The following is a 15,303-nucleotide window of genomic DNA, read 5'->3' as shown; positions in this document are numbered from 1 at the left end:
TCAACACTGCTGGTCTGGTTGCTCCAGACTGGCCCTTGCTTCCATCTTTGCGAGAAGCACCCCGGACCCTCCTGGTCCACTCAAGACGCCATCTTAGGCCCACCACGTGGCCCTGAGATTTGCCAAGGCTTGTTGCCCCATCCTGGGCCCAGCGACGCCGACAGCATCATCCTTCGTGGGACAGCTCGCACCTCCACCGTGGTCGCCGACAACGCCTCCTGGTCCGTGAGACTGCAGAGCCTAGCGTCGCCCACTCACCTAGTCGAGGTGACGGCCAACCGGTGCCCTCCTGGTACCCTCTGACTACTGGCTAGTAGTACGAACTTGGTCCCCTCTGCTTTCAGGTGTCATCGATCTCTGATCCAGGCTTGGATCTCTACGAACTATTCATCACTGGTCGCCGGCCAGCAACTCCTTTTCTTCCGGCTCCTGGCTCGTCAGCGAAGACCCCGACGCCTGTAAGACTTGTGCAGCCGCAGCCCTCGTGGCTAGGTAACTCGGCATTTCGGTGCCTGCATAGCCTCTTTACTCTAGGGTCCTGAGTCCCTCGCTTCCGACTTGCCTTATCGGGTCCGCCCGAGACCTTAAACTTTCCGTGTCCTCGGACACTTGTTTTAATTGTGCACTTGAAGTATTTGCTAAAGAGATTTGGTTTGTGCTTAGTACCCTGTCCTCATAAAGAGTACAGGGCTGTTGTGATTCTTAATAAATATACTGTTTATTTTCATAACACTTGTGTGGGGTCCTTTCACTGGGTGTTCAAGGGGTACATGTGTGGTAAACAGCTGGCTTAACGCGCCCTCTCGAGTCTTTAGCCTTAGACTGCTCGTATCCACGCTACTAGGATAGCTGGTCTATAGGTTGACTTACAACCAAACACCATAAGGGTCGTTGGAACGATACATAGCGGTCGCTAGAATAGCGAACGTTGCATATCGGGCCAACTTCTCACAATAATTAACAAAACAAGCGAGTAACCGCTGTAAGCCCACGGGGGTCTCTGACATGAGCACAACGTCATCAGCATAGAGCAGGGCTGAGATCGGGAAATGTCAGATCTGGGGTAGGTCCGCACAAAGCTCTATCAGAACTGTACCCTGACTGTTAATGTACCCATTAAGCAGGAATAACCCCTCTTTCTATGCCGAATGCACTGTACATTCACCCCTGAGTCCATAGCGTACCCTGGCCCTGTTCCCCGTGTACATCTCTCTGAGAAAAGATATTAACTGCGGCTCTACCCTAGCTCTCACAATGTTTTCCACAACTTGTCATACAGAACACAATTGAATGCACTTGATAGATCAACAAATGGTAGATACAGTTGGCCCTTTTTCATTTGGATATACTTCCCAATTAGCAGATTAAAATTGAGTCCCTGTTCGATTGTCTCAAGGCCCCTGCAAAAGCCATACTGTAGATACGACAAAATGTTGTTATTTTCCATCCACTCTTCTAGTTTTTCCAGTATAATTCTAACTTTATTTTCACCAGAGAATCAAGTAGGGAAATGGGGCGATAGCAGGCCGGATTGGAACAGTCCCCCTTCTTATAAATGGGGATTATCAAAGACTCCGACCATGTATTCGGAATACCTTATCGGCAGCAGGCCCCTATTACTTTGGTCAGAATTGGTCCCCAAAATGGTATGATAACCTTAAAAAGATCAATGGGGATATTGTCCAATCCCAGTGCTTTGCCCCCTTACTATCCATGGGGGCCCTATTAACCTCATCCAAGGAAAAAGATAGTCTGCCACGATCATGTAGTACTTCCTTAGTAGTGGCCTTGTCTAGTCCCAGAGGTTCCAGGTTAAGAATAGAATAAATCTTTGAAAAGTGGGCCACCCCGTGAGTTTCATTACTCACAGCCTCCAAACTAGGCGCATATCATCCCTCAATATGGGGCCATTGATCATTCACAACGGCTAGGGCGCTCGGGCTTGGACCTGGGGATCTGGGTTCGAGTCTAGGTAACGACGCCAAAACCTCCTGTGATTCTGGGCAAATCACTTAATCTCCCCGTGCCTAAAATGAATGTGTTGATTCAGAAAAGGGGGGTGGTGATGAACAGAGTGTCTGAATTAAGCAGACCACTCTTACCCAGTCCAAAGATCAGGGCTTGAACCATCACCGTTTTTTAGCTCACTGCACCATCCCAGCTCAGAACTTGGCTATATGCAAATTAGTCTGACCCTGGCCCAGTGCATCATGGGAACAGGGCAGACCAAACTACCAAGCCAATTCTTAAACTGGGAAGGAAACAAGCTTCCGGGGACCGGTTTCTGGCATTTCAGCCGTCTTCGGCCCGGCTTGCTTGAATCCTGATGGTGCAATGAGCAAGGGACTCACATCTGAGTATACCCTTCCACGCTTATGGTGGACAAAAATGATTCAGAAAAGGGGGGTGGTGATGAACAGAGTGTCTGAATTAAGCAGACCACTCTTACCCAGTCCAAAGATCAGGGCTTGATCCATCACCGTTTTTTAGCTCACTGCACCATCCCAGCTCAGAACTTGGCTATATGCAAATTAGTCTGACCCTGGCCCAGTGCATCATGGGAACAGGGCAGACCAAACTACCAAGCCAATTCTTATACTGGGAAGGAAACAAGCTTCCGGGAACCGGTTTCTGGTATTTCAGCCGTCTTCGGCCCGGCTTGCTTGAATCCTGATGGTGCAATGAGCAAGGGACTCACATCTGAGTATACCCTTCCGCGCTTAAGGTGGACAAAATTGATTCAGAAAAGGGGGGTGGTGATGAACAGAGTGTCTGAATTAAGCAGACCACTCTTACCCAGTCCAAAGATCAGGGCTTGATCCATCACCGTTTTTTAGCTCACTGCACCATCCCAGCTCAGAACTTGGCTATATGCAAATTAGTCTGACCCTGGCCCAGTGCATCATGGGAACAGGGCAGACCAAACTACCAAGCCAATTCTTCTACTGGGAAGGAAACAAGCTTCCGGGGACCGGTTTCTGGCATTTCAGCCGTCTTCGGACCGGCTTGCTTGAATCCTGATGGTGCAATGAGCAAGGGACTCACATCTGAGTATACCCTTCCACGCTTATGGTGGACCAAAATGATTCTCCTTTCTGGTGAAGAATTGGCTTGGTAGTTTAGTCTGCCCTGTTCCCATGATGCACTGGGCCAGGGACAGACTGATTTGCATATAGCCAGGTTCTGAGCTGGGATGGTGCAGTGTGATAAATAACGGTGATGGATCAAGCCCTGATCTTTGGACTGGGTAAGAGTGGTCTGCTTAATTCAGACACTGTGTTCATCACCACCCCCTTTTCTGAATCGTAAAATGAATGTGTGTCCTCATGTAACGTAACTGGTGATATGGAAAGCGCTCTGATACCTGATTCGGTTCGGGTCTAGTTCGCGCTATATAAAACTCTGCAAAAAAAAAAAAGGATGAGCAATATTTAATCTTACTTGCTTTAAGTAAGGACTTCCAGGCACATTCTTTAGCTCATTTTTCCTCTCCTTGAGTGCTGAACTGTAGTCACGCCAATGTGCTTTCACTTCGCAGGTACACCTGGGAGATTTATGGAGAGCAGCTTTAAGTCGCCTGTGGGATTTAGAAAATTTATGATCAAACCAACCTGAGCTGATATTGCTCAACTGGGGCACAGATCTAATTAGGCGTTCTTTAATCTCACTTGAAATAACAAGGAAAGCTTTGTTGATATCAGCATTGGTGGAGGGACCATCTAGACAAGTATCAAAAGACTTTCTTAGTTCAATGACCAGTTTTTCAAAAAAGTTGACCGGATCAACCTCGGTCTAGTGTAAAGAAATTACATTACATGGCTATTTCAATGGAATCACTGACAGAATATCAATGTCAAAGATATCGGAGCCGAAATATCGAGATCAAGAATATCGAAGTCCTATCTACATTATGGTAAGTTTAAAAATATTGAAAATAAAATATCGAAAAAATATAATTGTTAAAAATATTGTTTTTATTAAAGGTTTACAAATAATGTAAAATGAAGTAAATAATAGAGATATTTAAAATAAACATAGTTAAAAATATGTTTAAAATTATACATAATACATATACGGGTCGATGACGATTCGGGAAAAACCGCTCCGAATAGCCGTTCGGAGCATTTTTCCCGTACGATTCGTACCCTGCAATGTCCGCCGTACGTACGGCGAAGCACGATTCGTACCAGGAGCTGTACTCCGTACGAATCGTACAGAGACCGTACGAATAAAATCCCCGTACAATTCTCCCTCGAAACCCGCTGTACGCGACATTCGTATGGTTCGCGGCTGATTTTTCCGACCCAGCAAGTATGATTCGTGTCGGGTACGCACCGCACGACCCTTTTCCTACGACACCTGAAAACAGCCGTAAAAGCAGAGTTCGCCTCGAAACAGGTACGGAACGGCCCCCCCGGTGCGTACCCCTGCGATCATGGGGTGTATGCTCCGTACCCCCCGATTAGGGGTTGTATGGACCGTACCCCATGTTCGCAGGGTGTACGGTGCGTACACCCCATGATCGCAGGGGTACGCACCGTACCCCGCGATCATGGGGCGTACGGACCGTACGGTGTGTATGTGATTGTGTGCTTTTCCGTACGAATCGTCCTTACCCGACGTGGGCCGTACGAATCGCGTCCTCATACCCCGTTCCGGATCGAACTCATCGGGTCGTACGGCATGTGTACGAGTCGTACGGTTCACGGTTTCAGCCTTGCAATACGTACGGATCGTGACGATTCGGATGGATTCACGAAATACGGATTGTACTACGCGACTCGGACGGACGGGTACGATTCGTAAGGAGAGGGCTCCGGATATGAATCGTACAGACTTTTTTTTACCAGGATCGGAATCGACCCCATAATGTAAAAAATGTTTTTGCATATACATATAGAATATAATATATATACTTACTTAATAATATTTACAATTAATTATTGAAATAACTTATAAATTGTTAAAAACATTTTATAAATTATAAATACATACATACACATAAACAATAATATAAATAAATATATATAATAAATGTAAACATTTTTTAAATAAGTGATACACTACATTAACTAAAACTGTTAATATTGGATAGTGTAGGGGTTAAAAATAACTATTCCCACTCCAGAGAGTGCAACAGTAGGGAAAGTGTTGGGTAGCATAGGGGTAAAAAATACTATTCCAATTCCAGAGAGTGCAACAGCAGGGAAAGTGTTGGATAGTGTGGGGGTAAAAATTACTGTTCCAACTCCTGAGAGTGCAACAGTAGGGAAAGTGTTGGATAGCGTAGGGGTAAGAATTACTATTCCCACTCCAGAGAGTGCAATAGTAGAAAAAGTGTTGGATAGCGTAGGGGTAAAAATTACTATTCCCCCTCCAGAGAGTGCAACAGTAGGGAAAGTGTTGGATCGCGTAGGGGTAAAAATTACTATTACCACTCCAGAGAGTGCAACAGTAGGGAAAGTGTTGGATAATGTAGGGGTAAAAAATTACTATTCCAACTCCAGAGAGTGCAACAGTAGGGAAAGTGTTGGATAGGGTAGGGATTCAAATTACTATTCCAACTCCAGAAAGTGCAACAGTAGGGAAAGTGTTGGATAGTGTAGGGGTTAAAATTACTATTCCTACTCCAGAGAGTGCAACAGTAGGGAAAGTTTTGGATAGCGTAGGGATAACAATTACTATTCCCACTCCAGAGAGTGCAACAGCAGGGAAAGTGTTGGATAACGTAGGGGTAAAAATAACTTACTAATAATAAAAAAAATTTTTTTAAATAAATGATAATTTAATTATTAAAACACAATAAATTAATTAACAATACCAATAAATAATTACCACTCCAGAGAGTGCAACAGCAGGGAAAGTGTTGGATAACGTAGGGGTAAAAATAACTTACTAATAATTAAAAAACATTTTTTTAAATAAATGTTAATTTAATTATTAAATAACAATGAATTAATTGACAATACCAATAAATATTTACTTAAAAATATTTACCAATTAAAAATTAATTAACAATTAAAGTGATGATAAATACAAATAAATAATAATTCCTTAATTATCAAATAATAATTAAATAACAAATAATTAATTTTCAATACCAAAAACAATAATTATTACAAAATATTTAGCAATTAATAATTAATTAACAATACATTATTGATAAATACCAATAAAGATTAATGAATCATAATTAATTGCCAAATATTAACTAATAAACACTAAATGTTTCCAAAACAAAAATATGAATTATTAAAATGTATTACAATTAAATTACTTCCCACCCTATTGCCCTATAAACTCATAAAACACTTCAATAATAAATTAACACACTTAACCTAATTACCAATTAATCAATTAATTAAAACTAATTACCAATTAATAAAAATGTAATCACCAATTAATAAAAAGTAATTACCAATTAATAATTACTTAACATAACATTAATTATCAATACCAATCAATTAAATATTACTTCCCACCCTATTCCCCTATAAACCCACAACCCGCTACTAAACTAAAACACAAAATGTACTTTAAAAATAATTACTAATTTCAATTTTTTTAAATTAATTTACTATAATTAAATTACTTCCCACCCTTCTCCCCTATAAACTCACAACCCGCTACGGTACTAAAACGCATAATTTACTTTAAAAAAAAATTACTAAATTCTAAAAAATGTATACATATATTCTAAAACTAGTAAAATAATTAACAAAAAATATAAACACAAACATATAAAATACATATTAAAATACATAACACTAATATAAATATTGATATTAGTAACATCAATATTTTTGCTATCGATATTTTTGACTTCGATATTAACAAAAATGATATTTCTTACTTTCAGGTCGATATTCTGGTTGTCAATATTCTTGATTTCGATATTGTGTCCCTACGATATTTCCAACTCGATATTGTAGGTCGAAATTAAAAACTCAATATTTAGACTGTTCACCATTTCAATGTTGTCCAACAGTACACTTCGTGTGAGATTTCTCTTGGCTTGTCAAAAATCGAATATTACCATTGAGGATAATGGTCACTTATTGATAAAGAGGGGTGGTGAAGCTGGATAGTAGTGTGTTATATAGTCAATAACAATGTGACCCCTGCTATTAAATGTACAATTGAATAAAATGGGAGGGGCACACAATTCATTAGCAAAAACCAGATCATACTTAAACATTAATTCATTCAGCTTTGCTTTGTAAATATTAAGTGTAAAATGGGATTGGTCCATGTCCTTTATGTCCACCATACTGCAAACATTTTTAGATGGAAGTTGACAGAGATAAATATTAAATTCACCTCTACAAGGGATAAGAACTACCTTCCCTTCACAGCCGCATATGGCTTCGACTTCATGGTCTACATAGAGTAGTATGTTGAGTGTGTCAAGTATTAATGCATTATTATAGAAATTACCAAGTACAAAACTGAGCTTTATAGAAATTTTAATGACAATGATTTGATAATATGAGGAGCTAATCACTGATTTCTTGACTGATGCAGAAGGTAAATTGGAGATATAAATGGACAAACCCCCTTTGCTCAGCCTGCCGGAGAGGGTACGGCCAGCAGAAGGAATGTCAAAAATCATTGATATGAATACACTGAGATGCCAAAGCCTTCTGGAAGCATAGAATGGAGAATTTGCAAAATAAAATAGTGCCAGACCGAGAGAAGGACCTTGGAGTGTAGCCTGGCCACATTCCAATCTAAATGACTATAATCAGATTGATTTACAGGGCCTTCTGTCCTTGAAATTGGGATGGGATTATTGTCCAAGAAGGTCAAATAAGAGGGCGAGTGAGACTGTGGCACAACAAAAGGGTCCTTGGGGCAGGCTGAAGTGTACCCATTTCCAGGGACCATGAAGTTCTCAGTTGTAGTACCTTTCTCTATCCTCTCATTAAGGCAATCTACAACTTCCAGTGTGGCCAATTGTGCATAGTGATTATAAGTGGTAACCTCAGGTTAAGTTCCCTGTGCGGGAGGTGCACACACTGGGAGAGGATTTTGACAAACTATTAGAAGGCACAGGGAGAGCGAAACAGCCAAGAGGAAGAGCAGTAACTGGATGAAATGAAATAACTGGAGATCTGGTTCTTCGCAAGATAGTGATCCAGCGGGCCTAAAGAAATTCTGTCTCATAAGCGTAACCCTACACCATAATACTCACCATAATTCATAAATTCATCACTAGGCCCATAAATGACTGAGACAAGAATTGGCCAACCAAACCATGTGACCTAATTAATCAGAACCATACATAAGTCTATTTATATTTATATACAACTGCAGTTTATCTTCATCATGTTTATAAAATAATGACATTTAATTAAGTCACCTAGGCAATGGATTAACTATTGGTAACTAGACTCTAAATAAACAAGGCCAGCTTGTCATTTCAAAATCTATTTTATTAATTTTATTTTCAAAATAAGAGCAATAAACTTGAAATATTTTTAATAGCAAATGAAGGCATCATTTTATTAAGGCACAAACTTAATGAACCAACGTTATTAATGCAAGTCAGAAACAATGAATTATTTGCAAATCAGTTTTCCATTTAAATCTATTTCCCTGTCTAACTCACTCTCAACCTGAAAAGGAAAATATTAATAAAGACAGATCATCTTACGTGCGCCAAAAGTCCAACAGCACGTCATCAGGTATCGGGAAACAGCCAGCAGGGCTGTCCAAAGGAACCAGTTTTTATACCTTTCTAACTAACTAAGTAACTAAATTCTAAAAGTCACCAAAAATCCTGCTTTACTATTGGCTGAGCCATGTAAGTCCACCAGGGTGTCACTCGTTCCTGACCAAGTCCGGGGCACATCATAAGCCCTTATTGTTCTTAGATTCCATCCTTCTAGCTTCCTTAAAAATGCAACATTTAACCGAGCATGTGAACTTCCTTTTCCTCATCTTGGCAGGCAATACAGGCTCACTGTCCTTGGTGCTCTCTCCAAGAACACGTACGACTCGACCATCAACTGTTCTGCACATTATTCCTTTGTTTTGGCAGGAAATTCTTTCTTTATCACAGCGTGTGAGTGAAGGCTTCACTCTGGTCAAGTCATCTTTTCAGCTCTGCCAGGCACCCATTTTCTAAGGCCCACTTGGAAAACTAACATTTAAACAAACACAAGACAGTAATTAATTAGAGAATTGAGACCCATTCTGTTACCCACCCCTTGCTAATTATTAACCCATTAGTCTATGTTACCTAGCTTTGAGCACACAAAAAGCAACAAACCTTTGCCAAATAAAAGACACGACATAGACAAAAAGCATATTTAAAAATAAGCACATGCCGCAATTAATGATGACAAAACGAAAAGACAAAGTTAATTTATTATTTGAACAAACTGGCAAATGCAACAAGAGCACATAATGTTAATCCCTCTTGTGTATGTAAGTGCACATTATTCTAGGTTGAATTATTACAAATCATGCAACACTCATTAATATTATTATTTAATTATGGAAGTACAACTCAGCGAGTAAAAACAAAATTAATTTTAAAAACTCGCTTCATCAACTCCCTCATCTGGTGATTTTAAAATCACCAAACAATACCCAAAGATTTTACCAAAAATGTTAAACTTAGAAGACATCAAATTTTGAACACTCTCTGTGTTAGTATTTCTAAACCCCTGTCTCATCAGTTTGTCTGGAACTCTTATATTGAGCTCTACGAAACTCTTCCATTTCTATCTCCTTCTCTTGAGCCTTTCTGAGTTTATAAATCCTTCTCTTTTCCCTCACATGCTTCTTCCTCTTGTGAATCATGCAACTAATTTTTAACAAAAGCTTCACTATAACTATGATTATTACAGGATAAAGCACTTTGCCAATGATTGAACTGCCAATTTGTCTAAACCAATTACCAATTGCATCAAATCTTTTGCTTAAGCGTTCTGAAAAATTGTCACTTTCCATGGGTTCTATTTCTGAGTGAAATTCTGTGATATTTTTAATAAGCATCTCAATATTCTGGCTCTTATCTGGGATATAAGTGCAGCAATGCTGGACATGCAAAATCCCACAAACTCCTCCTTCTTTTGCTAACAGAATGTCTAAAGCAAGACGGTTCTGCATAACCATACTTCTGGTGGCTACAAGTTCAGTATTAACTAATTGAAAACCACTTGCAGTGTCTGTGGACAACCTATCTACAATTGTGGAAACCTTTCTGATTTTGATTGCATTCAGAGTTATTCCCACCATAGGAATTATTGCACCAAATATGTCACCCATAATTTCTGAAAAACTCTCTCTTTTGTATCTATTCAGGTGTTTGCTAATTTCGAATGAACCTTCTGCATTTCTATCCACATGAAAATTTTTGGGAAAAACCAATCCAAGGTAGCGCGTCCCATACCAATGGTCTGGGAGGCTAAAGTAGGCTTTTTTCCCACAAACAAAATAAATTCCAGGGAAAATTGGATCTTTGCCACCTTTAAATCCCCAACCCCCTATGATACGATAAGTATCCTCACATTGTCTAGCTCTGACAAAATAATTGTCGTATAATGTGTTGTCTCTTCTAATACAGATCTTTCCACTAACAGGATCATCTATGTGAACAGCAGCATTTCTATATCCACCATTAAGCTTCTCATTCTCCATCTGCCAAAACTTGGATTTTGTTTGTTTCAGCATCTCATTTCTCCTATAAATCGCCCTTCTCTCCTCAACCAAATTAAGAAAAGATTTCTCTTCAGCTCTCATTTTGCAAGTTAAATTATTTTTGTAAGCATATTCATATGTCAGCTCATTTGTTACTAAGAAGAATTCCCTCATCTGCTTAGCAGGTCTTACTTTGTTTTAGCTATTTACAACTTTCAGGTTAGCAAAAATGTCATTGTAGTCTGAGTAATAATACTCCAGACGACCTGTTTGATAGAACAAGCTAGCTATCACACTGCATGTAATGCCATAAGTAAGGGGTAACATGTTATATTTGACCCCTTCTGAAACTGAAGCAGGAAGCTTCACACAGACGTAACAATCCTTCACATCCATGACTTTTACGTACTCTGACAGAAGTCTTGAAAAGGAATTAGTAGAAAAATCACCAACAGATCTATCTTGGTGGATCTCTGGTTTGTGCTCAATAACTCTATTAGTTTTGCCTGCAACATCATGAATAGCTTGTTTAGATTCAGCTTTGCTTGTCATATTAATCTTATAATCCTCTTTATCAATGCCAAAGGGAAAGATAACTGCCAAAATTAGCCAGACCAAGATAATTAGAATCACACAAATAGAAGACATTTTACAACATCTTCTAAAGATAGCACACCTTGAATTATCAGTAATAGGCATCTTTCTTCTTCTTTTTTTTTTTTGAAAGTTGCTAGGTTTTACTTAAAACAAAAATTTTAAATAGTAAAATAGTACTACATACAATACCTCCCCTTTTAAATTTTTTTTTTTTAGTAACCCTCTAACAGCTTTTCTTCGACCTTTTGTCTTACATCAAAGTGTTTTTCAGCTAACACAATTTGTTTGACCTTGTGTCACCTAACACAATTTCTTCAGCCTTATGCCAAAAATAAAACCTCAACTTGAAAGGAAAATACTTCAATCGTTGTCACTGGTTTCTTCCAAATCTTGCTGACTACTGCTACTGATTTCCACTACTGGTGGGATGATTATATAGGTCCACTCAGGTGACTTATACTTTTGATTTGGCCTTATTGGTCTTTTGCTCCTACTGCTAATTACTTCAATTTTCTTTCCAACTAGACTTTTCCTATCAGAGTCACCTTTTTGACTTGATATCTCGTTAATCTGCTCTTTTGATTTGTTCACCAATTTGAATTTAAGATTTTCTTTTGGCCAATTATCTCCTTTTCTTAAGAATTTCTTCTTAGGCTCAGTTTCGTTACACTCAGCTTTCCAAGCCCTTTTTCTGAATTTTCTTATTTCAGACTCTTCATCACTCTCATCCGAATCTGTCTCTGAGATTTCAATTTTATATCTAGGAACTTCTTTACTCGGCAGCTTCACTCCGTTAGGAACATCATCCTTGTAGCTGGTACTCGGTAATTCTTCTTCTTCTTCTTCTGGAATTACTTCTAACTTCCCAGTTTCAGAATTCTTGTTCCTGCTTTCAGAGCTTTCAATCTGCTTTTCAATACTCTCCTGATCTTGAATCTCTCTTGACTCAGATTCTTTTTCTGCTTCTTTTTCTAAAACATTTTCATCATTTTCTGAATCTAGAATTATAATCTCTAGATCTTTTTCATTCAATGCCTGATCTACATCAGAATCTTCCAGATGTCGACTACAAGGTCGATCTTCAGAATCTGGATTTTCAGGTTCTTCTTCTGAGTCTGAATCAGTTGTTGTGTCGTCACTATCCTCGTCAGGATTATCAGGAGGTGGTACACGAATGGTGTTTTTTCAAACCTTTGCACTTAACTGCATTTGTTGTTACTAATATCACCTGTCTTGCTTTTTGCCAACTGGGTACTAAGCAGTTTGGTGAACTTTTGTTCTGACCCAGTCTCCTGGTAACAGATCATGAGCTTGCTCCTTTTCTTTTGAAATCACATCTGTTCCCACCTGATGGAATACAGAAGTTACCACGTCAGACAGGTTCTTACAATAGTCCATAATTGCACTTTCATTAATGGCTAACATTTTCCCAACTGGAATAAATGCCTGTCTCATTACTCTTCCCATGAGTATGTCATGGGGGCCTAGACCTGTCTTTTTATCTGGTGTACTTCTCAAAGACATTAAGACAAGTGGAAGTGCATCTGTCCACTTCATTCCTGTAGCTAGGCACATTTTTCCAATTCTGTTTTTAATTGTTCCATTAATTTGTTCAACAACTCCTGATGCTTCTGGTCTGTATGCACAGTGTAGCTTTTGTTTTATGTTGAAGGCTTCACAAATCTGTTTTAGCAATCTGTTTTTAAAGTGAGTGCCACGATCACTTTCAACAGTGACTGGAAATCCATACCTTGGTATGATCGCCTTAAAAGCAATTTTGCCACGGTTATCGAGTCATTGTGACGAGTTGGGAACGCTTCCACCCATCTTGAAAACAGACAGACAATCACAAGGACATATCTAAGTCTATTGTGGGGTGGCATGTCAATGAAATCCATTTCCAACCCGGTAAAAGGACCACCCTCCCGTCCTATGATTCCCATGCTCACAACTGTTTTTCTGTGTGGATTGATTTGTTGGCAGATCAAACATCTCTGGCAAAATGACTCTGCAATAATCCTAAACTTTGGATTATACCTAATCTGCCTAAATGACCTTATCATACAATCTCTTCCTAAATGTCCTGGACCATGGTACATCCGTGCCATGTCAGCAATCATGCAATTTGGCATTACAGGTCTGTCATCTTTGTAAACCCAAATCTCATCTTCCACCCTCTGTCTGCAACCTTCTTTCAGCCATGTGTTTTTCTCCTCATCATATGCCTCATCTTGTAAATCTTTTACTCCCTGCCATGTTTCAACTACAGATATTAGCATGAGAGAGTTCAAAATATGATCATTGTCTTTTTCCCGATTAATTGAAAAATTGTTTTTCGCACAGTAACGTGCAGTTTCATCTGCAAAAGAATTACCTTTAGTTATATAGTCCTCACCTTTCTTATGAGCTGAACATTTCACAACAGCATTTTTTTCTGGTGACTGAATGCCATCAATCAACCTTTTGATCGATTTTGCATTCCTGATCAGTGTTCCCGCAGAAGTCAAATAACCTCTTTGAGGAGGAGCCAAGACGGAGTCCAAAATGGCAGCTTAGGAGCCCGGCTCCGCCGCTCGCCCTCTCCCTCCATAGCATCCTGGCATTGATCCTGCATTTAAACTATACCCCCGCACAGCTGAAACTCCGAGTTTGCGGTCGCCTCGGATGACCGAGAAACGTCGACGCGAAGATTGTGTCCTGTGCCAGCTGTAATCCGGGACCTTGAGTTGGGACGTTACCGGAGAGGAGTCGAACAACAGCGGCCGGGCGAGAAAGGCCGGTGGACCCCGATGGACGTCGCAGTTCGCCGATTTTACTGGCGGACTTAGGCGATGTATGATGCAAGTTCCCCGAGCCTCACAACAAGCATTTGGCTGATCTCTCTGCAGCGGGCGTCCCGGGAGCTGTTGATAGTTCTGCCGCCCGCATCGGATTTCTTTGGTGGACTGCCTGGGGTGGCCTGGCCCTCGGTGGGATCGTCCGCCGGCCGTGGCCGGTGTCGGAATATGGCTCTTTCTCCTAGGCGTTGCTTGTAGCTTTCGGTGATACTGTACTACTGAGGGCTTTGTAGTGTTCCGCTCTACCCCAACATATGCTACTAGGAGACAATAAGAACCCGGATGCCTGATACGACGTGCACTATCCTGTCCGGGGGGTCCCCAGGGGCGAGGAGCATTGCAACCGCTGACAGCGGAGACAGGAAGTACTCACTGGGAGATGTCCTTCTGGCTATCAATGATGTTCATTCCTTCCTGAGCCGTAATCTGTTGGCCCTCCATGGTTCATTGGTGTCTATTGCTCCTGTAATAGGACCTGGGGGCGCAGATGGAAGTATGATAGGTCGGGCACCCGACTACGCTCAGTCATTGGATACCGAGGATTCTCTGGGTCGCAAAGTGCCGGATTTTGATGATGGTGAGCTCGCTGACCGGATTCGCACGACTGACATTCTTTTTGTTCTCCCGACTCATGTGCTAGCCACCAAACAACAACGCCAGGTACTCTTAATATTGGAAAGCGACTACTGGAGAAGCAGTGTCATCACTGTTTCGCTGCCTCTGTCGAACACTTGGGTGGCTTTTAAGAAGCAGGTTTGGTCACCAGGCTCGTTTGCCCGTGGAACTGTTGGGTTGGGGAGTTTGCTTACTCCTGCTCGAACTGGCCAGGGATGAACATTGCCTGATGGTGTTACTGCGTTGGTTATTCCGGTAGTGATGAAGGACTCGGCTCGTTATTGTAATTGTGGGGGGGGGGGGTGCGATGGACATATGAAGATGGCTGCTTCCTTTTTGGGGTGCTTACATACTATTCTGGGATGCGGTGGGGTGGGGGGGTGGGATTGGGGGCGGGTGCGAGGCTCCTCCTCCTTTTTCTTGTAATCGGGGTTTCGGTTGTTGGGGCGACAGGCATGCCTATAGGGGGGTGCGCCGTAGCCTTCTGCTGGTATGCAGGGTGGGGGGTCGGGGATGGGGTTTGTTTTCGTTTCTCTTTTGTTTCTATGGCCCTTTTTGTCTTTCTTTCTGCTCGTACTCTCTTTCTTTATTTATTATATATCTT

The 15,303-nt window shown here is 40.8% G+C and overlaps 1 protein-coding gene across 1 annotated transcript in view; it reads left to right on the top strand.

Moving 5' to 3' along the window:
- The window catches only part of DDHD2 (DDHD domain containing 2), a 589,722-nt gene that overhangs the window by 90,197 nt on the left and 484,222 nt on the right, over positions 1 to 15,303 (top strand). The gene's annotated exons all lie outside the window — the stretch shown is intronic.

Source organism: Lissotriton vulgaris, unplaced genomic scaffold (genome assembly GCF_964263255.1).
Source record: "Lissotriton vulgaris unplaced genomic scaffold, aLisVul1.2 SCAFFOLD_415, whole genome shotgun sequence".
NCBI classification, from domain to species: Eukaryota; Metazoa; Chordata; class Amphibia; order Caudata; family Salamandridae; genus Lissotriton; species Lissotriton vulgaris.
The sequence above is the reverse complement of the archived record's forward strand: the minus strand, read 5'-3'. Positions and strand labels throughout refer to the sequence as shown.